Raw genomic sequence first — 23342 nt, 5'->3', positions numbered from 1 at the left:
TGTACTAAAAAATACAAAAAAACTAGCTGGGCGAGGTGGCGGGCGCCTGTAGTCCCAGCTACTCGGGAGGCTGAGGCAGGAGAATGGCGTGAACCCGGGAGGCGGAGCTTGCAGTGAGCAGCCGGCCACTGCACTCCAGCCTGGGTGACAGAGCGAGACTCCATCTCAAAAAAAAAAAAAAAAAAAAAAGTTGAAGCCCCAATCTACCTTTGTTCATAAGGCTTGAGGTGGTTGGGCTCCCACATACTGCTTCTGCCTCATCAAGGGCAACTCTTGCCCTCATGCGTGACCCTCCAGCCACAAGCCTTATCCAATTTTTTGGCCTTATGCAATTTTTTGTCGTGCTGCTTCGGATTGGAGCGTATTTACCCTAACTCTTTTCCGGGCTTTTTGCTGGCCATCCTCCACTCTCAGCTGGTGTGTCCTCCCACTTTCTCAGTGACTCCACCAACGTAGTTACTCTTCCCCCATTTCTCTGTCTTGGCATCTTGTTTGTGTTTGTCACTCCATTTCTCATTTTGCAGTTAATTGTTATTTGTTTTTTGATCATCTGTTTTTTTGAGGTTTAAGTTCTGTAATAATGGGTCTGCTCTACTTTGCTTGTCATGGTGTACTTGGCACCTATGCACCATGCTTGTCACATACTAGGTGCTCGGTATATATATGTTGGAAAAATGAATGTGTGAAATTAATATACTGTCTTAGTCTATTTGGGCTGCTGTAACAAAATCCATTAGACTGGGTAATTTATAAACAATGGAAATTTATTTCCTCACAGTTTTGTAGGCTGCAAGGTCCAAGAGTAAAGTGGCAGCAGATTGAGAGTCTGGTGAGGGCCCGTTCCTCCTAGATGGTGCCTTCTTTTTGTTCTTATGTGGCAGAAGGAAGCCAAAAATAGTGGAGGGAGGGGAAAGAAAAAAAAAAAGGAAGAAGCAAAAAGGGACAAAGAGACTCCCTCAAGCTTTTTTGTTAGGGCACTAGTCCCATTTACAAGGGTGGAACCCTCATGACCTATCACCTCCCAAAGGCCCCACCTCTTAATACCATCACCTTGGGGGTTAGGTTTCAACATATGGATTTTGGAGGGACACAAACATTAAACCATAGCATGTACTATTAAGAAAATATAGATGGATCCTCAGAGTAGACTGCTAGGATTTGCAGTACATTAAAGAAAAAAAATCTAGCCATCATTGAGTTCTTAATGAGTATAGGGCACAATGATAATTGCTGTGATTATTCAAATAGTTAGTTAAGGGATCTTTTGGAATACACATTTTAAAAAGATTGTGGCTGATTGTGTTCGTAAACTGAAATGCATACATAATTAAATAAAGTCCAAATGTTTGGGCATAGTAAACACTATCCATAATTGTTGGTGTCTCCATTGCCATTTTTATCTGATGGGCTGACTCACTTTTCACTTGAAGTTTGTATAAATGAGCTGTCAGAATCTTAAAGGATACAGTGAGCTCATTGCCTTTTGTTAACTTTTTACCCTCTTTTACCTGACATCCTTTTTTTCTTTCTGACGCCTTCATCCATTCCCTTTTCATCTACCTCATGATAAAAATAGGAACCTAAGATGACTAATAAAACACCCAAAAGCAGATACTTGTGCGCTTTGTCTTTTGAAATGTGCCAAACTTCTTCATTGCTTGTGTTCTGAAAATTCATCGGTCTCTCTGGTCCCCTTTCTTTTTCCTTCTTCCCTCTTTCCCCCTTTTGTCTCTGGTTGTAGAACATTATTGTCTGACCAGAGAATAGAATTCCTCAAAGGCATAGTGATACTTGGTTTAGGTACATTTTTGAGTAATGTATAGTTCAGTACCATACATGCTATATGTCTGAAGACTTAATAGCCACCAACAAATTGGAAGAACCCTGAAATTGCCTAAAACTGAAGAGATATTTGAGGATTTACATATAACTTTTATTACTGTATAAAGTAATTTCTATGTTATTTATTTTATTTTTATTGTCTACAATGAAAATATTCATACCAGCAAGCATCTTTTAAAATTACCTTGTAAGCAGAATGTTATAGTTAGAACGAAAAATGTTAAAACTCCATATAGCTCTGATGAATTAACCTTTTCAAAGGTGTGGGCATAGTTTTTGGTCTCCCCTGTAGGCAATACAGCTATAAGCTTTTGGTTTTTATTTATTTTAGTAGATAGGAAAGTTTTCTGCAAGAGTAACTTGACTTCTATGCAGGGGAAAAAAAAAGTCTGTGTGTGTGTGTGTGTGTGTGTGTGTGTGTATAAAGTTCTGTGTGTCAGATCTCCCATTGGCTTAAGGGATTCTTTGCCATTTAAAAATTTCAGCCTATTTTGAAAGAAATTATACCCATAATGTGTAGCTTGCTTTGATTAAAATAATTTTAGGTAATCACTGTAAGAAAATTAAGCCTGTGATTGGCTATGTAAAACGTGTATTTTAAATGATACATTCTGTTTGTCTCAGTACAGTAGATGGGTCCTATATTTTCAGCAGAACTTAGTTATGTAACTTATATAAGGATACGTTTTCAGAGAATCCCATATAAGTAAAAATTATTTGGTAATATGTGTTTAACCTACAAAATAATTTTTTTGAAAGCATTTTGTAAAACTGCAACGTGTAAAGCAAACGTAACATAGTATATACATATAATATATTGAAGAGCACTGCTGTTTTTGTAAAAGCATTATTTCTTTCAAGATGTAACACATTTTGATATAGCCATTTCATACAGTCTCACAATGGCTCCCTTAAACTATAAAATTACTTTTTAAAGAGTGAAAAAAAGCATACATTTAAAAAAAATCTAACAAATATCTAAGAAATAAAAGTGAGTGTTATCCCGGCTCATTTTCCAGTTCTGAGACCTGCCCCATCAAAACAGGGAAAAGGAAGGAAAGGATGCCTGCATTGCATGGTTTTTTTTTTTTTTTTTTTTTTAATGCTAGTTTTATGAATTCATAGATACTCCAGGTTTAAAAAGCCTTTATTGAACACATCCTTTACATCAGGCATTAAGCTATTTTAGGGGACAGACTTGACAAAGTGGGTGTGGGTATGGCATGGGAGTGTCCAAGAAGTCTCGAGTCCACATTTTTTCTCCAGTCAAGTCTCAATGTTGACAGTGAGCCAGGGGCCAGGGGCCAGGGGCCAGGGGCAAAGGGGAGAGGGACACATGTGCAGGGATGTATTGCTTTGTATGGTTCTTAGTAATAAAGGACAATAGTTGGAGATGTTATTGTTTAAATATTAAGAGCAAATTTAAGGCAAATAATTCTATCTTTTTTGGGTAGAGAAGTGTGTTTCAAACATGGCACCAACAGGAAAAAAGAGTGATAGTTTTGATTGTTATGACAAAACGCTTATAAACCCATTTCAAAGATAATGAACTGAGATTTTGAACATATATGAAAGAAGGTTACACTGCAAACAGATCCAGAAAGAAAACACTTTGATGAAAATATTGGCAAAGGGACATAAGCAGACAATTAAAAAAAAGAATGCAGGTCAGTCAGGCCGTTATATTAATTTCCTATGGCTGCTATAACAGATTAAAGCTTGGTGTTTTCACATAATACAGGTTTATTCTCTTACAGTTCTGGAGGTCAGATGTCTGAAATGGGTTTCACTATGTCAAAACCAAGGTGTCCCCTGGCCATGCTCCCTTGAGAGGCTCTAGAGGAGAATCCATTTCCTTGCCTTTTCCAGCATCTGGAGCTACATTCCTTGCATTCATTGGCTCATGGCCACATCCTGCATCTTCAAAGCCAGCAGCATAGCATCTTCAAATCACTGTCCTTCTGTGGTCCCACCACCTTCTGTTTTTCGGTGTCTCTCTACCTCCCTCTTGTAAGGAGATTTGTGATTGCCTTTAGGGCACACTCAAATAACCCACAATAATGACTCTGTTCAGGATCCCTAATATCTATAAAGTCTCTTTTGTCATATAAGGTACCATTCATAGGTTCTAGGTATTAAGGCCTGGATAACCTTGGGTGCCGTTATTCAGACTACCGCACCTGTTGAATAGCATGTGGGGTGGAACAATGCATATATGTTTATCTGTGTATGTATGCATGAAGCCTGTGCAAGGACATACATATGGTATGTTTGGGATTGATTATTTCAGTGTGTTGAGATTACAGGGTACTTACAATTTTTGAAAAGTTCCTTTTATATAATTTTTTTGTATTGTCAGAATTTTTATGGAATATATTTTATTAGTGATCAGAAAAAGCTAAGTAACTCTTGAAAAGATGATTTTTTAATAGACAATTTTGTAAGAACAGTTTTAGATTTACAGAAAAGTAGAAAATATACTGGAGTTCCCACAGACCCTGTACCTAGTTTCCCCTATGATTAGTATCTTACATTAGTATGGTACATTTGTTACAGTTTATGAACCATTTTGGATGCACATCACTAACTAAAGTCCATACTTTGTTCAGATTTCCTTAGTTTTTACCTAATATCCTTTTTTTTTTTTTTTTTTTTTTGAGATGGAGTTTCACTCTTGTTGCCCAGGCTGGAGTGCAGTGGCGTCATCTCGGCTCGTTTTAACCTCTGCCTCCCAGGTTCAAGCCATTCTCCTGCCTCAGCCTCCCGAGTAGCTGGGTTATAGGCATGAGCCATCATGGCTGGCTAATTTTGTATTATTAGTAGAGATGGGGTTTCTCCATGTTGGTCAGGCTGGTCTTGAAGTCCCGACCTCAGGTGATCTGCCTGCCTCAGCCTCCCAAAGTGCTGGGATTACAGGTGTGAGCCATCGTGCCCGTCTTGTGTGTGTGACAGAGAGAGAGAGATGGAGTTTCGCTCTTATTACCCAGGCTGGAGTGCAATGGTACGATCTCGGCTCACAACCACCTCCGCCTCCTGGGTTCAAGTGGCTGCCTCACCCTCCCAAATAGCTGGGATTACAGGTGGCTGCTACCACGCCTGGCTAATTTTTTGTATTTTTAGTAGAGCGGGGTTTCACCATGTTGGCCAGGCTGGTCTCAGGTGATCCGTCCGCCTTGGCCTGCCAAAGTGCTGGGATTACAGGCATGAGCCACGGCGCCTGGCCAGTATCCTCCTTCTTCTGTTACAGGATCTGTCTCATCCAGGAGACCACTGGATGTTTAGTTGTCAGGTCTCCTAAGGCTCCTCTTGGCTGTGACAGTTGTCAGACTTTCCTTGTTTTTGATAACCTTGACAGATTTGAAGAGTACTACTGATTAGGTATTTTGTAGGAATTTTGTACGTGTTGGAATTCGTCTGGTATTTTTCTCATGGTTAGACTGGGGTTATGTATGGGTTTGGAGGAGGAAGCCCAGAGAGGTAAAGTGTCATTTTCATCATATTTTATCAAGAATACATACTATCAACATGATTTATCACTGTTGTTGCCCTTGATTGCCTGGCTGGGATATTGTTTGTAAGGTTTTTTTCCACTGCGAAGTCACAGCTTACCCCTCACCTCTATCCCCTTTCCATGTTGCAGTCTTAGGAGGTCACTATGTGCAACCCACAATAAAAGAGTCTGGGGAGTTACGCTCTTTAAGGCAGAGTTTATCCACAAATGATTTGGACTTTTTTCCCCCTCTTAGATTGTACCAAAAGGGTCATGTAAAAAAATCCTCATCAAAGTGTCATAAGAGATATTGACAATATCTCAGAGGATAAGAGTCCAGTATTCTCAAAGGAATCTCGTAAAGCTTCATGAGATTCTGAGCATGTTTCATTTTACGTTGGAGATTACTAAGAAACCTACAGTAACTGACCATTTAAGGGATATCTAACATCATGTGGGTGGCCCACCTTTTGTAATTTCTAAAAGGATATGTTGTAATTGATTAAATACTTAAGATCGGTACACATTAGATCAATTATTCTCTTACATGTTACATATTATTCACAAAAATGTAGTTGGAAGCTGGACTTAATTTTGAAAGGAAAAAAGAAAAATTAGATGAGAGATATTTGTACTGATGGAAAAATGAATGTGTGAAATGCACTTTACAAATAATTTTGCAGTTGGGCTTGCAGTTGTCTTTTCCTTCCTTGAAAAAGCCTGACCTTCACAACACCAGGTCTTTTCATGTTTCTAAAGAATCTGTAGTTTTGTAGTACAGCACACATGATATTTGCTGTCATTTGGTGAATATCTGGCTCCCCAACTGGACTGAGAGCAGGAGGGGAGCAGGGACCATGTGTGCTGTGCCTGGCACATAGTAGGCATACAGATATAAATGGACTGTCATTGCATATGCTCTTTTGAACTTTTAGAAATATGGGTGGTTAACTATAGGGTACATTTTTGGGTAAATAATCATAACATAATTCTGTGTGAAAAGGGTAATTTAAAATAGTAGTATCAAAGATACATTTAACTGTCTTGTCCCCTCCACATGAGGGGTGTGTGTGTGTGTGTGTGTGTGTGTGTGTGTGTATATATATATATATGGAGGGGTGTGTGTGTACATGTACATGTATATACAGAGGGGAAGAACTCTAGAAGTACATTATTGCAAAACATTAAGAGTGATTATCTCTGGGTTATAAGATTATGGCTGGCTTTAATTTTCTTCTTTGTTTTTTAGCCCTTTCTAAGGAATGTACTGTTTTATAATTTGGAAATACCACAATATTTTACCTGATATTACTTTTTTTCTTTTTTGTTTTTTTGAGATAGAGTCTCGCTCTGTCATCCAGACTGGAGTGCAGTGGCATGATCTTGGCTCACTGCAACCTCTGCCTCCCGTTTTCAAGAGATTCTTCTACCTCAGCATCTCGAGTAGCTGGGACTACAGTTGTGTGCCACCACACCTGGCTAATTTTTGTGTTTTTAGTAGAGATGGGGTTTCTGTGCTTCAGCCTCCCGAGTAGCTGGGACTACAGGTGTATGCCACCACACCTGGCTAATTTTTGTGTTTTTAGTGGAGATGGGGTTTCTGCATATTGGCCAGGCTGATCTGGAACTCCTGACCTTGTGATCTGCCCGCCTCAGCCTCCGAAAGTGCTGGGATTACAGGCATGAGCCACCGCGCCTGGCCCCGGTATTACTTTTATAATCAGAAAAATTAGTGAGTCCTATACTAAGAAGTTTCAGTTCTAGCATGTGCAAGAGCCCTTGAGGCAAGATAAGAAATTTGTGAAGTCAGCGACCACCTTATTCCCCAGGAGTGCTTTTATCTGTTTAAACCAGAAAAGTACAGCTGAACTTTAGAACTGTGTTCTATCTTAGAGTCTTTGAACTAGTATTTCCTCTGCCTATTATCTTCAAGTTTCATCAAAACCACTTCAAATATTGTTGATCAATTATTAATTTAAAAGTGGGGTTTTCCAACTATGTTAGTATGACTGTCATGTCATATATGTGTTTAATCCCTTTGCTAATTTAACTTTTGTGCATTCATCTAAAAACTTTGGGGAAAAATTAATTTTCTCTTATTTAGTATTTTTTTAAAAGTCCATGATATAAAATCTACGTCTAAGTCGGCAATAACAGCCTACATTTTTCCTTAAGACAAAAGAGATCATTCTTTTTTTTTTTCCTTAATTGACCTTTTTTAGATAGGGGATGAATCCCTGGATTAGATGAAAAATCATGAAAATATTCTGTGGTTTTTATAAATCCAGGCCATTTGTATTTTCCTTGCCTGTTTCTCTAGATAATTAAACAGTGATGGATTAGAATTAGGCTGCAGCAGAGACTGGGGGAAAAAAATCTCCCGGCATCCCTTCCTGCAGAAGCATCCGCTACAGCAGTGAGTGTAGCTGCCACTTTAACTGACATGTCTTAAATTCTGCCCTGGAAAGCCCTGGGATGCTGTCAGCTGCCTCGGCAACTACTTTGCTTGTGCCTGAGAATTGAGAGTCTCATTGGAGACCAAGGAATAAAATAGAAATTGAGGATTTTTGTTGGCTTTAAAATTGAGGATTTTTCTCTTCTTTTTGTTGGCTTAAAAAAAAAAAATCTGGTAGAAGAGAGGGAAAGACATCTTCATAGTGGGACTGTATTCATTCCTCCAAAGTTACAGCTGCTCTAAATCTGTGAGTATGTTGTATCTATTTAGCAGTTCCTGGGGGTATGATTCAAATGTTCTCTTTAAATCTATGAGGTTTTAATTTAAGGAAGACTATGTAAATTTTTTAAACCCCAGTTAAATTTCACTGGAGCCTGCAGTTTTTGTTAGATGACATTGTCTTCCTTAAGAGCTTCATGTCAAGCCTGCTTGGCTTGCCCTCTAACCTTCCCCCTACCTTTTTAAAACTTCCTAAGGTGAGTGCTGAAATTGGAGAAAATAGTGTGACTTGCTGCTGCGGAGGATCTGGTCTTCCCGGGATGCCATGGCTGGTTTATTGCTGCTGCAAGGTGTGCGGCTGGGTGGCTGAGACTCCTGCTGCAGAACAATGGCAGGATGATGCTGGTTCACTTTGTATTTACTGTTTGTCTTATGTCCTCTGCTGGTTTCATTATAGGATTTTGCTTTGTTTTGTTAGGGTGATTAGAACCTTAGAGATTAGTAAAGTGGCTTGTCCTCAGAAATAGCATGTGTTGATTGTCCTAGACCCTCACCTCTGACTTTGCTGTGCTGGCTTTAGTGGTCTCTTTGTAGCAGATTACAGTAAATGTGAGCTACCAAAAAGTGACCTTTGTATGGCCACCTTTTAAAATTGTGCATCAGAATCAATGCTGGTTTTTTTTTTTTTTTTTTTTTTTTTTGTGACGCAGACCCTGAAGTCTAAACATCTGTCCTTAGTCATCGTGTCCCATTTTCCCCCTTTGGAATTTCCTGGACGCTACAGTTGTATCCTTGCTGAATTAGTGAGTGAGTTTTGAGCATTCTCTAAAGACAGGTTAATTTTCGATTCTCACCATAACCCCCATATGTTCCTGATTTGTCTTTGTTGAATAAAAGTCGTATTATTTTAGTGAACGGATTCATATAATTTGGCTACTGATTTTGTTCCTTTATCTTAAAATTACATTAGCTGAAATGATTTTTAAAAGTTGATATGTTCAGAGATCAGTAGTCAAAATACTTTTAAACACCAACTGGTACCAGTCATCTTTGTAGATGCAGAATATGTTTGACTTAGGCTGACATATTATATGAGCTTTTTGGGTGCCAGTATTTTGGTTGACTTCCTGCAGGGTAAAATAAATCAAGGATTTAAAAAAAAGAAATTTTCTCTACCACCCAGAGATCAAACATCTGCTGTTTTTATTTTTAAACATTTTGTCATACCTAAATGCAGCAACTTTGAATTTAATTAGGAAGGATTGCTAAAATTAGGAAATTCTGCCTTACTTAGACTTGCAAAGATCTTATATTTGTTCATTCATTCATTCATTCATTCATTCATTCAAAAATGTTTACATCTGTTATGAAGCTCTTGCCAGGCTCTGGGGATATGATGCTGAACAAAATATTGTATCTGCCCTCATGGAGCAGATATTTTTAGCAGATGAAGAAGACATTAAAAAACTGATTACCCAATTTCATTAAAATTGTGTTAATTTTTCACCTAGAAGTGTAAGTACTTTGTGGCCAAACATATAGGACATATAAATACTTGCAACTGGTTCTGCCCCCGATCTGAAGCTACAGATCCCTAGAATGCTTAAGCTGGAAAGATGTTGGAAATGAGTTAATTGGTTCAGCAAGCTTGTGGTCAGTGCTATAGTAAGTGTCGAGTGCAGGTCAGTAAGAAATGGTTGTGCTTTGGAGGAGCTCAGAATCTTAGTGGGAAAGGAAGGAAAATTGGCTATGTTAGAATGTTCTGTCATCAATTTCCAATTTTACTGGAGAAGAAACAAACTAGATTATTTTTAAAATGTCTTCTATGCCAGGCCCAGTACCCATGGTAAATCTGTTTTTGACTTTTAAAAAAATCTTCAACAGCAACCATGTCGATTGACCTTAATGCTTGCATTTTCCAAATGAGGAAAACGAGGTGCACAAAGGCTAACTCAGTTGCCTAGTGTCACTCAGAATGCTGATTGTAACTCCATCATGCTAAAAGTTGGCAAGTCTGTGCTCATCGAAGTTGTTGGATTATGTCCCTTAGTCATAGCTTGGTTGAGGGAGCCTCCTCCTTTTTTTGTTTTTTCCTTTTTTTTCTTCTTTTTTCTCCTAAAGCCACAGTGTACTCCTAAATATCATGCTGTCATGAGACAGGAAAATGCTTAGTTTTTTTGCCTCATGCCCAGAGGTCTTCCTAACATTTTGCACTTGCTTTCTACTTGTTAACAGCACATATACACTTGTCTTTGGTTCACTTTAGAAAGTTCAGGACTGCACTTATGGGCAGATTATGCTTCAGTGGCAGGCCAGTTAAGGAACATGGAAAACATACATCCTAGAAGAGGAATGCTAATGGAAAAATTAAGGGTTTCTTGAATTTTAGGTCCAGAATGCTGTTCACCAACATGAGCAGTTCCCTATAGGGTTGGCATGTTCAGAGTTATACACAGCATTTGTCTCCTGTAATGAGTTGGAATTCTTGCAAATTTGAAAATTGAGGGTAGGGAGTAACTTTTCAGGAGAGAGATTATAGCACATCTTGTTCTAAAGGCCATTTGTCCATTTCCTTTCTGAAAGACTGTTAGAATGTTCTTCCTTAGAATGAAGTCTTCCTTATCGAAGATGAAATTCCCTCACAGCCTCCTACCCACTGATCTTAAGATAAAACCACTGTTGTGTGTTTACAAAGTAGTCTTTCAAATATGTAAAATGTTCTCCCTACCAGTCCCTGGTGGGTCTTTGTATACCCAAGATATGTCCTCAGTTATGTCACTTCTCCCTCCTGTGACATATTTCATGCTTCTCTCCATTCTGATCTCTTTGCATTTGACCTGTCATAGTTTCTAGATGGTTACAACCAAAACTGGACACTATTTCTAATTTAGTCTGGTCAGCCAAAAGTGCAAATGGGTCATTTTTTTCTCATGATGCAGTAATGTTCTTCTGTTAATGTTTCCTGTGCTACATATCAATAGCTGTGTAACAAATCACCACAGAGCTTAGTAGACTTAAAACAATAACAATAATTTATTTGCTTATGAATGTGCTGTTTATGCAGGTCTCAGAGGAAATGACTCATTTCTGCCAACTTGGAATCACCTGGGGTGGCTCAGCTGGAGCTGAAGGAGCCATTGCTATGATGGCTCACTTACCTGGCTGGCCAGTTAGTATTGGTTGTCAGCTGGGAATTTAGCTAGAACTGTTGGTCAGGGGCTTTGTTCTCCTCCATGTTGTTGCTTGAGCTTCCTCACAGCATGGCAATGTGGTTCTAAGCTTTAGTATTCCAAATGACAAGGAGTAGCAACTGCTAGTCTTTAAGATTTGGACCCCAAACTAACACAGTATTGTATTGGTCAAGTAGTCACAGAGACTACCTTGATTCAAGGAGTGGGGCCGTAGACCTCACTTCTTGACAGAAAGGGTGACAAAGAATTTGTGGCCATTTATAATCTATCACACTTGCCAAATTACTGGTCTCTGTCCTTCTCTCTATTTCCAGCTAAGTCACACACCTTAAACTTCTCAACTAAAACCCCAAGAATTAGATTTGAATTTTTGTTAAGGTAAATCTCCTCATCTTGTACTTGGATTATTGTTATTTTGCTTGTAACAATTTTATTCTCCTTGAGTTCCTCTTAGGATTACAGTCAGCCTTTTATATTGTGGGCTCCGCGTCTGAGAATTCAACTGACTGTGGATGGAAAATATTTGAAAAAATAACAATACAACAATTAAAAATAATACATATAAAAACAATATAATACAATAAAACATAGCATTTATATTGTGTTAGATATTGTAAGTAATCTAAAGATGATTTAAAGTATATGGGAGGATGTGCATAGGTTATATGCAAATACTATGCCATTTTATATAAAGGACTTGTGCATCTGGATTTTGGTATCCTCAGGGGTCCTGGAACCAATCTCTTATGTAGACCAAGGGATGACTGTATTCTTTTCAAGATTATTTGAATCTTGACTCTGGTGACCATGATATGAACTATTCATCCTGGGGCTGTGTTATCAACATATATAGTTAGAATATTTACTGTGTCCTCACTGAAGACATGATAAACAAGTTAGACAAGACAGGCCTGTGAGTATTAGAGACCCCTCTGAAGACTACCATCAAGATGTTAACCAAGATGTTACGTGACTCTGGTGATTTATTTATTTATTTGTTTATTTGTTTTTGAAATGGAGTTTCGCTCTTGTTGCCCAGGCTGGAGTGCAATGGCGTGATCTTGGCTCACCGCAACCTCCACCTCCCAGGTTCAAGCGATTCTCCTGCTTCAGCCTCCCTAGTAGCTGGGATTACAGGCATGCACCACCACACCCAGCTAATTTTGTATTTTTAGTAGACACGGGGTTTCTCCATATTGGTCAGGCTGGTCTCGAACTCCTGACCTCAGGTGATCTTGCCCGCCTTGGCCTCCCAAAGTGCTGGGATTATAGGCGTGAGCCACCGCGCCTGGCCTGGTGATTTATTTTGGTAAGAAATGACTTAACAGTGCCATTCTACCCAAGTTCTCTGACTTTGCCAGAGAGTCTTAGGTGGTAATTGCAGAAGAACAAACAACACGAGTTTCATGTGAATTTCATGCATGGCTTACTTTTCTTTTGATGTTTTATCAGTCTACAGGTGTGGAAAGTCTTTAGTGACCAAGTGGTATGAATGGATTTCTTTGGTGATCATTCTAGATTAATGGATTATAGAATATTTTATTTCGAGTCATTATAGGTGGCTGTAATTTAGAAAGCAGGAAAGTATGAAACCAAGACTTGAATTTCTCTTGTAGTTTGGGGCTGTAGTCATTGCTTTCTTAGTTAGTAGTTGGGACAGAATTTGAGCCCTTCAATCCGGCAAACCAGGACCCAATATATAGCGTTTATTTACCATCACCCCTCCTTAACATTAGCTTAAGTGTTTTTGTTTTTATTTTTTAAAGTAATAGCATCCCTGCATAGCAAAACCATTTCATATGCCTGCTTGATACCACAGGCTGAATAAATACAGCATATCAACTATGGAAACAGCCACATATTGAAGAACTAAAGAAAAACTCTAGAGTTTAATTACTTGAGTATTTATATGCTCCTTCTTCAGTTTTGTTTGTTTTTCCTACTAATAGATGTTTGTGGGGAGAGCCCTTATATTTACTGAAAGCTGCTTGTTTGTGAATGAAGGTTTCTGTGATGAAATATTCATGGGTACTTTTCATGATCTACATATGTGACATAAAATGCCAAGTAGGAAGACTGTATTTGATGCAAGGGGCTAATTGTATCAGGAAGAATGTCATTCATTCATGAAGCAGTCATTGAACATCTCTGGATTAAGAAACAGTTCCTGTCCTTAAGAAGCTCATAAGCTACTCACTGTAATTGAAAAGTAGACCAATAATTATACGATGAGTTGTAAACTCCAACCAAAGAACCCACAGAAGAAACTTACTATTTAGCCTGAGAAAATGACTTTTCGGAAGCCTTTATTTTTTTTCTTCCTCTCATGGGTCATGAGGCGAATAAAAGGAAAAGTTGTTAGAATTACCTTTAGAAAAACTTTGTTACTCTTTGTTTTAGATGGTGATCTTTTAAAAGAAAAGGCAATGTCTGCCCCATTCAGTGTCCCACTGAAAACCTGTATATGCTCTACGTCTGAAAATATCTCATTCCAACATGGAGGGATGCAATGCAAATGGCAAATGCTGCCTCAGTGGCGTCTGCCCCATGACTGCAGGAAGCATTAAGCAGAACTGCTGAATAGCAGGAATATAATGGTCTGTCTAATGGGAAGTTCTTGGCTCCCATAACTCCTCTAATAACATCAGCACCACTATACTCCTGTATAACTCCTCTAATAACATCAGCACCACTATACTCCTGTATAACTCCTCTAATAACATCAGCAACTTCATTCCCTTACATTGATGTGATGTTTCAGTTTAAAAAGTGATTTTACAAAATGGAGCACGTTCTTTCCTTGTGGTATCCCTGGGAGGGAGATAGGGCAGGTGTTGTTATTGCTGCTTTGCTTTTGCAGATGGGGACACTGAGGCCCACGGAGGTGAGGGAGTGGTGCAAAGCCACACTGCCCGCCAGGGACTGGCATACCTAGGACAGGAACACAGTGGTCTGCTGTGTGTCCCAGCATGCCTTCTCCTAAATCACCCTCCAGTCATGTGGTGAGAAAGGATAATTCATAGATTAGGTAAGAAGTTTTCGGTCAGAAATAAGAGAATCCTCCAACAGGAAAAGGATTTTTGTTTGTTTTTAATTTAAAAAACCAGCAAAGAAAACTAGCAAAATGAAACAGGAGCTGTGCCTGTCTCTTGCCAGTCCAACATTCCATTGCTGTTTGTTTTAAATAATGTGAAGGAGTGTGATTTGCTTGCCTAAGGAAAGAATTTGAAAAGATACAGGCTCTGGTTCTAAGTTTCCAACTTGGTCAGTAATTTGCTATGACTGTGGGCCAGGAAAACAGCAGCTGTTGGAGTAGTTTCTTTTGCTGAAAGAGATAGCAAGCACTACCTTCCATTTTCTTTATAAAATTTTTTTTAAATGGAAAAAAAAAAAATGTTTTTAGAGACTCCAGCCTGGGCGACAGCCTGTGCACTGCACAGTGCTGCTCACTGCAGCTTTGAACTCCTGGGCTCAGGCTGTCCTCTCAGCCTCCCAAGTAGCTAAGGCTGTAGGTGTATGCCACTACATACGTCTAATTTTTTATTTTTTTTTGTAGAGATGGGGTATTGCTATGTTGCCCAGGCTGGTCTGGAAGTCCTGGGCTCGAGTGATCCTCCTGTCTCAGCCTCCCAAAACCCTGGGATTACAGGTGTGAGGCACCGTACCCAGCCTGCCTTCCATTTTCTTAGTGAATAGCGTCTTCGATATGAAGTTAAAGCCAGGTACTATGAGTGCTCACCTGATTTTTGGTTCTTACGAAAGTGCTTTTTATCTGTAGACAGTTGTTAAATTGGTCTCCTTGCAGGGGTGATGATCAGTGGAACCTTATATTCTGCCATCTTGTTCTGCCCCTCAATGAGTAGGGTCTGAATCATGCTTTGTATTTTATATGAAAATGTGCTTTTATTTTTTTCAGCTGTTCTTCTTTGCTCTGGAACTTTCATCCCCATTGAGGACAGAAAAGCACATTAAGTGGTCAGTTAAAAATTACATTCAAATTTCCAGCAGTCTCTTTTGGAGTGACTCAGGTTTTCTGAGAGATGTGGGAGGGGTAAATGCCTAGTTAAGTAAAACTTAAACTATGTATCGGTCTTATATCTTCCTTCTTAAAAGGTTTCCCCTCTCTCTCCTCCTTCTGACATGACATTGGGTGCAGGAAGAGGTGGTGTAGGGATGGCTTCTGTCTGGGGACTGCTACCTGGTAGAGGGCCCCATCCTGTTGTCTCTGCATTGGCCTCTCTCCTTGCTGCGTCTGCCACCAAAGGATTTCTGGACTGTTGGTGTGCCTATGGCCCAAGGACTTGGCATTCTCCACTGGCATTGGTTGTCCCACAGGTGGCTGAGATCCACTTGCCATTCACATTTAATCCCTGCCTCTGCCCTTTGTTACAGGATCATCATGCCAATAAGCTGTCTTTTAAAAAAACTTTTAATTTTGTGATAATTCCAAACTTACAGAAAAAGGGCAAGAGTAACAGAGAACTTCTGAATGCCCTTAATTCAGTTTTAACATTTTGCCGTATTTGTTTTATTACTCTATGTATACACATTATTATGTATTTTTTGAGTCAGTTGAGAGTAGGATTTTGCTCCAGAGAAGGTGGTCTAGAAGGTGAACCAAAATCTTTCTAGTGAATGAAGCTTTCGTATTCCTTTCTTTTCTCTGCTGTCTTCCAATTCTTCTTTCTTTCTTTCTTTTTTTTTTTTGAGATAGGGTCTTCCTCTGTCACCCAGGTTGGAGTGTAGTGATGTGATCATAGCTCACTGCAGCCTCAATCAACCTCCCTGTCTCAAGCGATCCTCCTGCTTCAGCTACCCGAGTAGCTGGAACTATAGGCATGCACTACCATGCCTGGCTAATTTTTCGTATTTTTTGTAGAGATGGGGTCTCCCTATGTTGCCCAGGCTGGTCTCAAACTCCTGGATTCAAGTGATCTGCCTGCCTTGGCCTCCCAAAGTGCTGGGATTACAGGCATGAACCACCGTGCCTGGCCTGCATTTCCTGTTGTTGATATTCTTAAAAGAGTATGTCTAGAATATCAGGTAGGCCAGGTGTGACTGGTCTGACTAGAGGAGAATGATGTTATCCTTCATTTGCTCCTTTATTTATTCAGTCAACCAGCACAGTGTTATTGAAGATTATTACCTGGAAGACACTGTACTAGGTGCTGCGATACAATGCTGCCTTTATGAAGTTTGTACTCTTGATTAAGAGATAATTATATTTTTAAGTCAGAGTTAATTAGGCTGGGTGCGGTGGCTCATGCCTGTAATCCCAGCACTTTGGGAGGTCGAGGCAGGTGGATCACCTGAGGTCACGAGTTTGAGACCAGCCTGACCAATGTAATGAAACCCTGTTTCTACTAAAAATACAAAAATTAGCCAGGCATGGTGGTGGCGTGTGCCTGTAGTCCCAGGTACTTGGGAGGCTGAGACAGGAGAATTGCTTGAACCTGTGAGGCAGAGGTCACAGTGTGCTGAGGTCCCACTACTGCGCCCCAGCCTGGACAACAGAACTAGACTCTGTCTCCGAAAAAAAAAAAAAAGAGTTAATTAAAAGAAACTTAGGAAAGATGCTATTTTCCTCATTCTAGGTGCTATAGTTTTCTTAATACAACTTAAATTGTATCAGTATTCATGTTCTGTTGTGTTCATAAATTCATTTAAAATAATTCGCAACTTTTTACCATGTTGTTAAGTCACATCTCTTTTATCCTGTTTTTATTCAGTTAGATTTTTTGGATTCAGATTCAGGAATTTATAATTTATTCTCACTCAGGTATCATCTTTGAGAGCAGGCATGCTATTATTTTGTGCGTTTTAACATCTGATACCGTGCCTGGAATATGGCATTCCTAAATGTTTATGGATAAAAATTAAATTTTAGTTTACTAAATATAAGTTGTCCACTTAGAGCGTTATCTTTTTAAATTATGGTCCATTCACTGCTCTCTTTCCCAGTTTCATTGTTTTGCAGAGATTTTTTTTTTTTTGCCTTGCATTCTCTATTTTAATCCCAGTTTCTGATACAAATGTAAAACACATGATAAAGGGGAAGTACCTTTTGAGAGAAGCTGTTCAAACAGTTATGAATCCATCTGTTTGAATGAGCTTGTCATTCTCCATTTTCCATATAGAGCTAAGGGACACTTGGCAAATATCACATTTACATGGCCCTCGTGTGCTGCTTTTTTCTCATCTGCCAAAGATGGGAAACAAGGCTGATATTAGAGAACTCGTGAGAGCGCCATTTCTTAGCTTCCTGTGAGGGCTGATTCCTTCAATAAGGCATGAATCATAGTTCATTTTTAGCAAAGGTAGATGCATTAAGGACCAAATTGAGATGGTAAATGTGCATAAAATAATAAGTTTGAAAGCAATTCAGGAATATAATAGTAGACCTATTGAAGCATGTTATTAAATGCAGGAAATAGAAAAGATAAAATTAGAAAAACCACATTCCAGAACTGACTTTTTTAAAGTAGTGAAAGCTTGGAAGACTTCTAAAAGGTCTAAAATAACATGAGAAACATATTGAGTAGTGATGTATTCTGAGTTCTTCATGTGGAGAGGGCTAAAAATAATAAATTATACTGTTCTTGCATATTTCTTAGGAGAACTATTTTGAGTTTTGTGTGATATAAAAGGGATGATCAGAGGGTGCTTCCTTAAATTAATATTTGAATATTCCCTTCATGAATATAGACTTAAATTACTCAAAATATGTGCTTAACTTTTTTCATGATTGTTAAAATAGTGCATTATCATTTTTGAAAAAAAAAAAAACCATAGAAAACTACAAAGAATCTAAAGATTACCCACACCCTACAGATAATACTAAGGGTTATAGTTTTGATTGAGGAAGGCTTTGTAAGAAGTCTAAACGTAGATTATTTAGGGAGAAGATTATCTAGTTTATCAATTCGCCAGTTTCTCGTTTCATAGAACAGTTATATCCTTGTTGGTGCCTGCCCTTTGGCCTTTTTCAACTGTTTAGTTTTTCCTTCTTAAGGAACAGGGCCAGAGTGGAGAGAAAAAATTGAAAGTATATTCCTTTGATTCTGAAAGCGCTGGTGACAGGCCTGGCAAAATGGGATTGGAGTTGGCAGTAAAATGATACTTGGGGAGTATCTTTTTATTTTTGGGCTCTTCTTGCTTTCTCATTGTCAGCAGCAGCACCTCCTCTTTCCTCTGATCATTGGCCCTGAGAACAGCTCTTTGAGGAATCATCGTTGTTTAGAATTTGGTCTGGCAAGCAGTTTTTTTTTTTAGTAAGAAAGACAAATGTTTTTTAGGTAGCCAATAATATTAGGCAATAGATTTCCAGTGGTGTGTCAGAGTCCTGCAGTTCATAATTCTGGTGGATACCATTTTTTATTTTTAAAGTTTTAGATTTGAAGGTACATGTGCATGTCTCTTACATGGGTATATTGCATGATGGTGGGGATTGAGCTTCTAGCGTACTCACCACCCAAATATTGAACATTGTATCTAAAAGGTAATTTTTCAAACTTTACCTCTATCCTCCCTCCCCTTTTTTGGAGTGCCAAGTGTCTGTTATTTCCATCTTTATTTGCATGTGTGCCTATTGTTTAGCTTTCAGAAGTGAGAACTGGTGGTATTTGATTTTCTGCTTCTGACTTAGTTCACTGAGGATAATGGCTTCTAGCGCCATTCAAGTTGCTACAAAGATGATTTCATTCCTTTTTGTGGCTACATAGTATTCTATTGTGTATATATTCCACATTTTCTTTATCCATTCAACCATTGATAGACACCTAGGTTGGTTCCATGGCTTTGCTGTTGTGAATAGTGCTGTGATAAATGTATGAGTGCAAGTGTCTTTTTTATATAAAGATTTCTTTTCCTTTGGGTAGATACCACGTAGTGGGATTGCTGTCTCGAATGGTAGTGCTATTTTTAGCTTCTTGAGATATCTTCATACTGTTTTCCATAGAGGTTGAAGCAACGTCTGTTCCCACCAACAGTGTACAAGTGTTCCCCTTTCTCCACAGGTAATCCAACATCTGTTGTGTTTTGATTTTTTAATAATAGCCATTCTGACTGGTGTAAGATGATATCTCATTGTGGTTATAATTTGTGTTTCTCTGATGATTAGTGATGTTGAGCATTTTTTTTTTTACGTGTTTGTTGGCCTCTTGTATTACTTTATTTGATAAATATCTGTTCAGGCCTTTTGCCCAGTTTTCAATGGGGTTGGTTGTTTCTTTCCTGTTGAGTTGTTTGAGTTCCTTATAGATTCTGGATTTTAGTCTTTTGTCGGAGGCATAGTCTGCAAATACTTTCTTATTTTTGAGACAGGGTCTCACTCTGTCACCTGGGTTGAGTGCAGTGGTGTGATCTTGGCTCACTGCAACCTATGCCTCCCAGACTCAAGTGATCCTTCCACTTAAGCCTCCTAAGTTGCTAGGACTGTAGGCATGTGATACCATGCTCAGATAATTTTCGTATTTTTTGTAGAGACAGAGTTTTGCCGTGTTGCCCAGGCTGGTCTTAAACTTCTGAGCTCAAGTAATCAGCCTGTCTCGGCCTCCCAAAGTGCTGGAATTACAGGCATGAGCCACCACGCCCAGCCAATATGGTCATTTTAATGATACTGATTCTTCCAGTCCATGTGCATGGGATGTTTTTCCATTTGTTTGTATGATCTGTGATTTCTTTCATCAGTGTTTTGTCATTCTCCTTGTAGAGATCTTTTACCTCCTTGGTTAAATGTATTCCTAGGATTTTTGTTGTGGCTAACACAAATGGGATTCAGTTCTTGATTTGGTTCTCAGCTTGATATAATTGGTATATAGAAATGCTACTGATTTTTGTGTGTTGATTTTGTATCTTGACTTTACCGAAGTTGTTTATCAAGTCTAGGAGTCTTTTGGAGGAGTCTTCGGGGTTTTCTGTCTTTTGGGAGGAGTCTTTGGGGCTTTCTAGGTGTATGGTTATGTCATCAATGAAAAAAGATAATTTGACTTCCTTTTTTCCAATTTGGATGCCTTTTATATCTTTTTCTTGTCTGATTCCTTTGGCTCGGACTTCCAGTATTATGCTGAATAAAAGTGGTGAAAGTGGGTGCCCACATTTTTTTCCATCCTTAGGGGAAATGCTTTCAACATTTCCCAATTCAATATGATGTTGGCTGTGGGTTTGTCACATACGGCTCTTATTATTTTGAGGTATGTTCCTTTGATGCCTGGTTTGTTGAAGGTGTTTTATCAGGAAAGCATGTTGGATTTTATCAATTGTTTTTTCTGTATCTATTGAGTTGATTGTATGGTTTTTGTTTTTAGTTTATTGATTTGCGTATGTTGAACCATCCTTGCATACCTGGAATAAAGCTCACTTGATTGTGGTGAATTATATTTTTGATGTATGTTGGATTCAGTTTGCTAGTATTTTGTGGAGGATTTTTGCATCTGTGTTCATCAGGGATATTGGTTGGTAGTTTTCTGTTTTTGTTGTGTCGTCTGATTTTAGTATCAGGGTGATACTGGATTCATAGAAGGTGTTATGGAGTGACTGCACCTCCTCAAATTTTTTGTAATAGTTTCAGTAAGATTGGTAGTAGCTTGTCTTTATATGTCTGGTAAAATTTGGATGTGAATGCATCTGGTCCTGAGCTGCTTTTTTTTTTCCCCCAGTAGATTTTTTATTACTGGTTTAATTTCATTACTTATTATTGGTCTGCTTGGGATTTCTTTTTCCTTCTGTTTCAATCTTGGGAGTTTGTATGTTTTCAGGAATTTATCCATTTCTTCTAGGTTTTCTAGTTTGTGTGCGTGAAGGAGTTCATAGGACTCTCTTATGCTTATTTGTATTTCTGTGGTATTGGTTGTAATATCACCTTTATCATTTCTGATTATGCTTATTTGAATCTTCTCTTTCATTTTCTTGGTTAGTCTAGCTAATGGTCTGCCAATTGGTTTATCCTTTTGAAGAACTGACTTTTCAGTTTGTTGATTCTTTTCTTTTTTGAGATGGAGCCTTGCTTTGTTGCCCAGGCTAGAATACAGTGGCATGATCTTGGCTCACTGCAACCTCTGCCTCCTGGGTTCAAGTAATTCTTCTGCCTCAGCCTCCCAAGTACCTGGGACTACAGGCATGCACCACCATGCCCCGCTGATTTTTGTATTTTTAGTGGAGATGGCGTTTCATCGTGTTGGCCAGGCTGGCCTCAAACTCCTAACATCAGGTGATCCACCCGCTTGGGCCACCCAAAGTGCTGGGATTACAGGCAGGAGCCGCTGTGCCCGGCCAGTTTGTTGATTTCTTGCCTTTTTTTTTTTTTTTTTTTTTTGGTTTTAATCTCATTTAGTTTTGCTCTGATCTTTGTTAGTTCTTTTCTTCTGCTAGCTTTGGGTTGGTTTGTTCTTGTTTTTCTAGTTCCTTGAGTTGTGATGTTAGGTTGTTAATTTGAGGTCTTTCTGTCTTTTTGATGTAGGTGTTTAATGCTATAAACTTTCCTCTTAGCACTGCTTTTGCTGTGTACCAGAGGTTTTAGTATGTTGTGTCTTTGTTTTCATTCATTTAAAAGAATTTTTTTATTTCTGCCTTAATTTCATTGTTTACCCAAGAGTTGCTCAGGAGCCAGTTGTTTAGGTTCCATGTACTTGTATAGTTTTGAGAGTTCTTCTTGGAATTGATTTCTAATTTCATCCCACTCTGATATGAGAAGATACTCGATATGATTTTTATTTATTTGATTTTATTGAGACTTGCTTTATGGCTGAGTATATGGTTGATTCTGGAGAATGTTCCACGCACAAATGAAAAGAGTGTTTATTCTGTGGTTGTTTTGTAGAATGTTCTGTAAATGTCTCTTAGATCCATTTGGTCTATAACCCAGTTTAAGTCTCGAGTTTTTTTGTTGATTTTCTGCTTCGATGATCTGTCTAGTGATGTCACTGGAGGTGTTGAAGTCTCTTACTATAATTGTGTTAATATCAGTCTATTCTCTTAGGTCTAGTAGGATTTGTTTGATAAATCTGGGTGCCCCAGTATTGGTTGCATATATATTTAGAATAGTTAAATCTTCTCGTTATATTGAATCCTTTATCATTATAGGTAAAATGTCCTTTTTTGTCTTTTTTTACTGTTAGTTGGTTTGAAGTCTGTTTTACTTGATCTGAGAATAGTGACTTCTGCTCACTTTTATTTTCCATTCTCGTTTTATGTCTTTTTTCTCCCTTTTACTTTGAGTCTAAGGGTATCTTTAGCCAGTAGGTGGGTCACTTGTAGGCAGCAGATGGTTAAGTCTTGTATTTTTTTTAAAAAAAAGTTTGCTACTCCGTATCTTTTAAGTGGGGCATTTAGGTCATTTACATTTAGGTTAGTACTGATATGTGAGGTTTTATTCCTGTCATAGTGTTGTTAGCTAGTTGTTTTGGAGTTTCAATTGTGTAATTGTTTTATAAGATCTGTGAGCTTTGCACTTATGTGTTCTTTTATGATGGTGAGTATTATCCTTTCATTTCCATGTTTAGAATTCTCTTCAGCATTTCTTGTAGGATAGGTCTTGTGGTGACAGATGCCCTTAGTATTTGCTTGTCTAGAAAATATTTTGTTTCTTCTTCATTGATGAAGCTTAGTTTGGCAGGATGTGAAATTCTTGGCTGGCATTTTTTTTTTCTTTAAGGATGCTAAAAATAGACCCCAATCTCTTCTGGTTTGTAGGGTTTCTGCTGAGAAGTTTGCTCTTAGTCAGATGGGTTTTCCTTTGTAGGTGATTTGACCTTTCTCTCTAGTTGCCTTTCACATTTTTTCTTTAGTGTTGACCTTGGATAGTCTGATGACTATATGCCTTGGTGAAGTTCATCTTGCATTGTATCTTGCAGGTGTTCTCTGAATGTCTTGTATCTGGATGTTCACCTCTCTAGAAAGATTAGGGATTTTCCTGAATTATTTCCTCAAATATATTTTCCAGGTTGCTTACTTTTTCTTCTTCCTTCTCAGAAATGCCTATAAGCCATAGGTTTGGTTGCTTTACACAGTCCTGTATGTCTGAAGTGCTTTGTTCATTTTCAAAAATTCTTTTTTCTTTATTTTTGTTTGGGTTAATTTGAAAGGTTGGTCTTCAAGCTATTTTTTAAAAAAATTATTAGTTGGTGATATGAATTGGAAGTCTTTAAGC

General features: G+C 38.5%; 1 protein-coding gene across 5 annotated transcripts in view; it reads left to right on the top strand.

Moving 5' to 3' along the window:
• Window positions 1–23342, top strand: part of TTC39B (tetratricopeptide repeat domain 39B) — a 145020-nt gene that overhangs the window by 50679 nt on the left and 70999 nt on the right. The window contains exon 1 of one of the 5 annotated variants that reach the window (XM_007969200.3): window positions 7806–8034. The exons of the other annotated variants lie outside the window; for them this stretch is intronic. The gene's annotated coding sequence lies outside the window, so the exon portion shown is untranslated. Of the gene's footprint in view, window positions 1–7805; window positions 8035–23342 lie in introns of those variants that run through there. 5 annotated transcript variants of the gene reach the window in all.

This window comes from Chlorocebus sabaeus, chromosome 12 (assembly GCF_047675955.1).
Source record: "Chlorocebus sabaeus isolate Y175 chromosome 12, mChlSab1.0.hap1, whole genome shotgun sequence".
NCBI lineage: Eukaryota > Metazoa > Chordata > Mammalia > Primates > Cercopithecidae > Chlorocebus > Chlorocebus sabaeus.
This window is presented reverse-complemented; position numbering and strand designations above follow the sequence as displayed.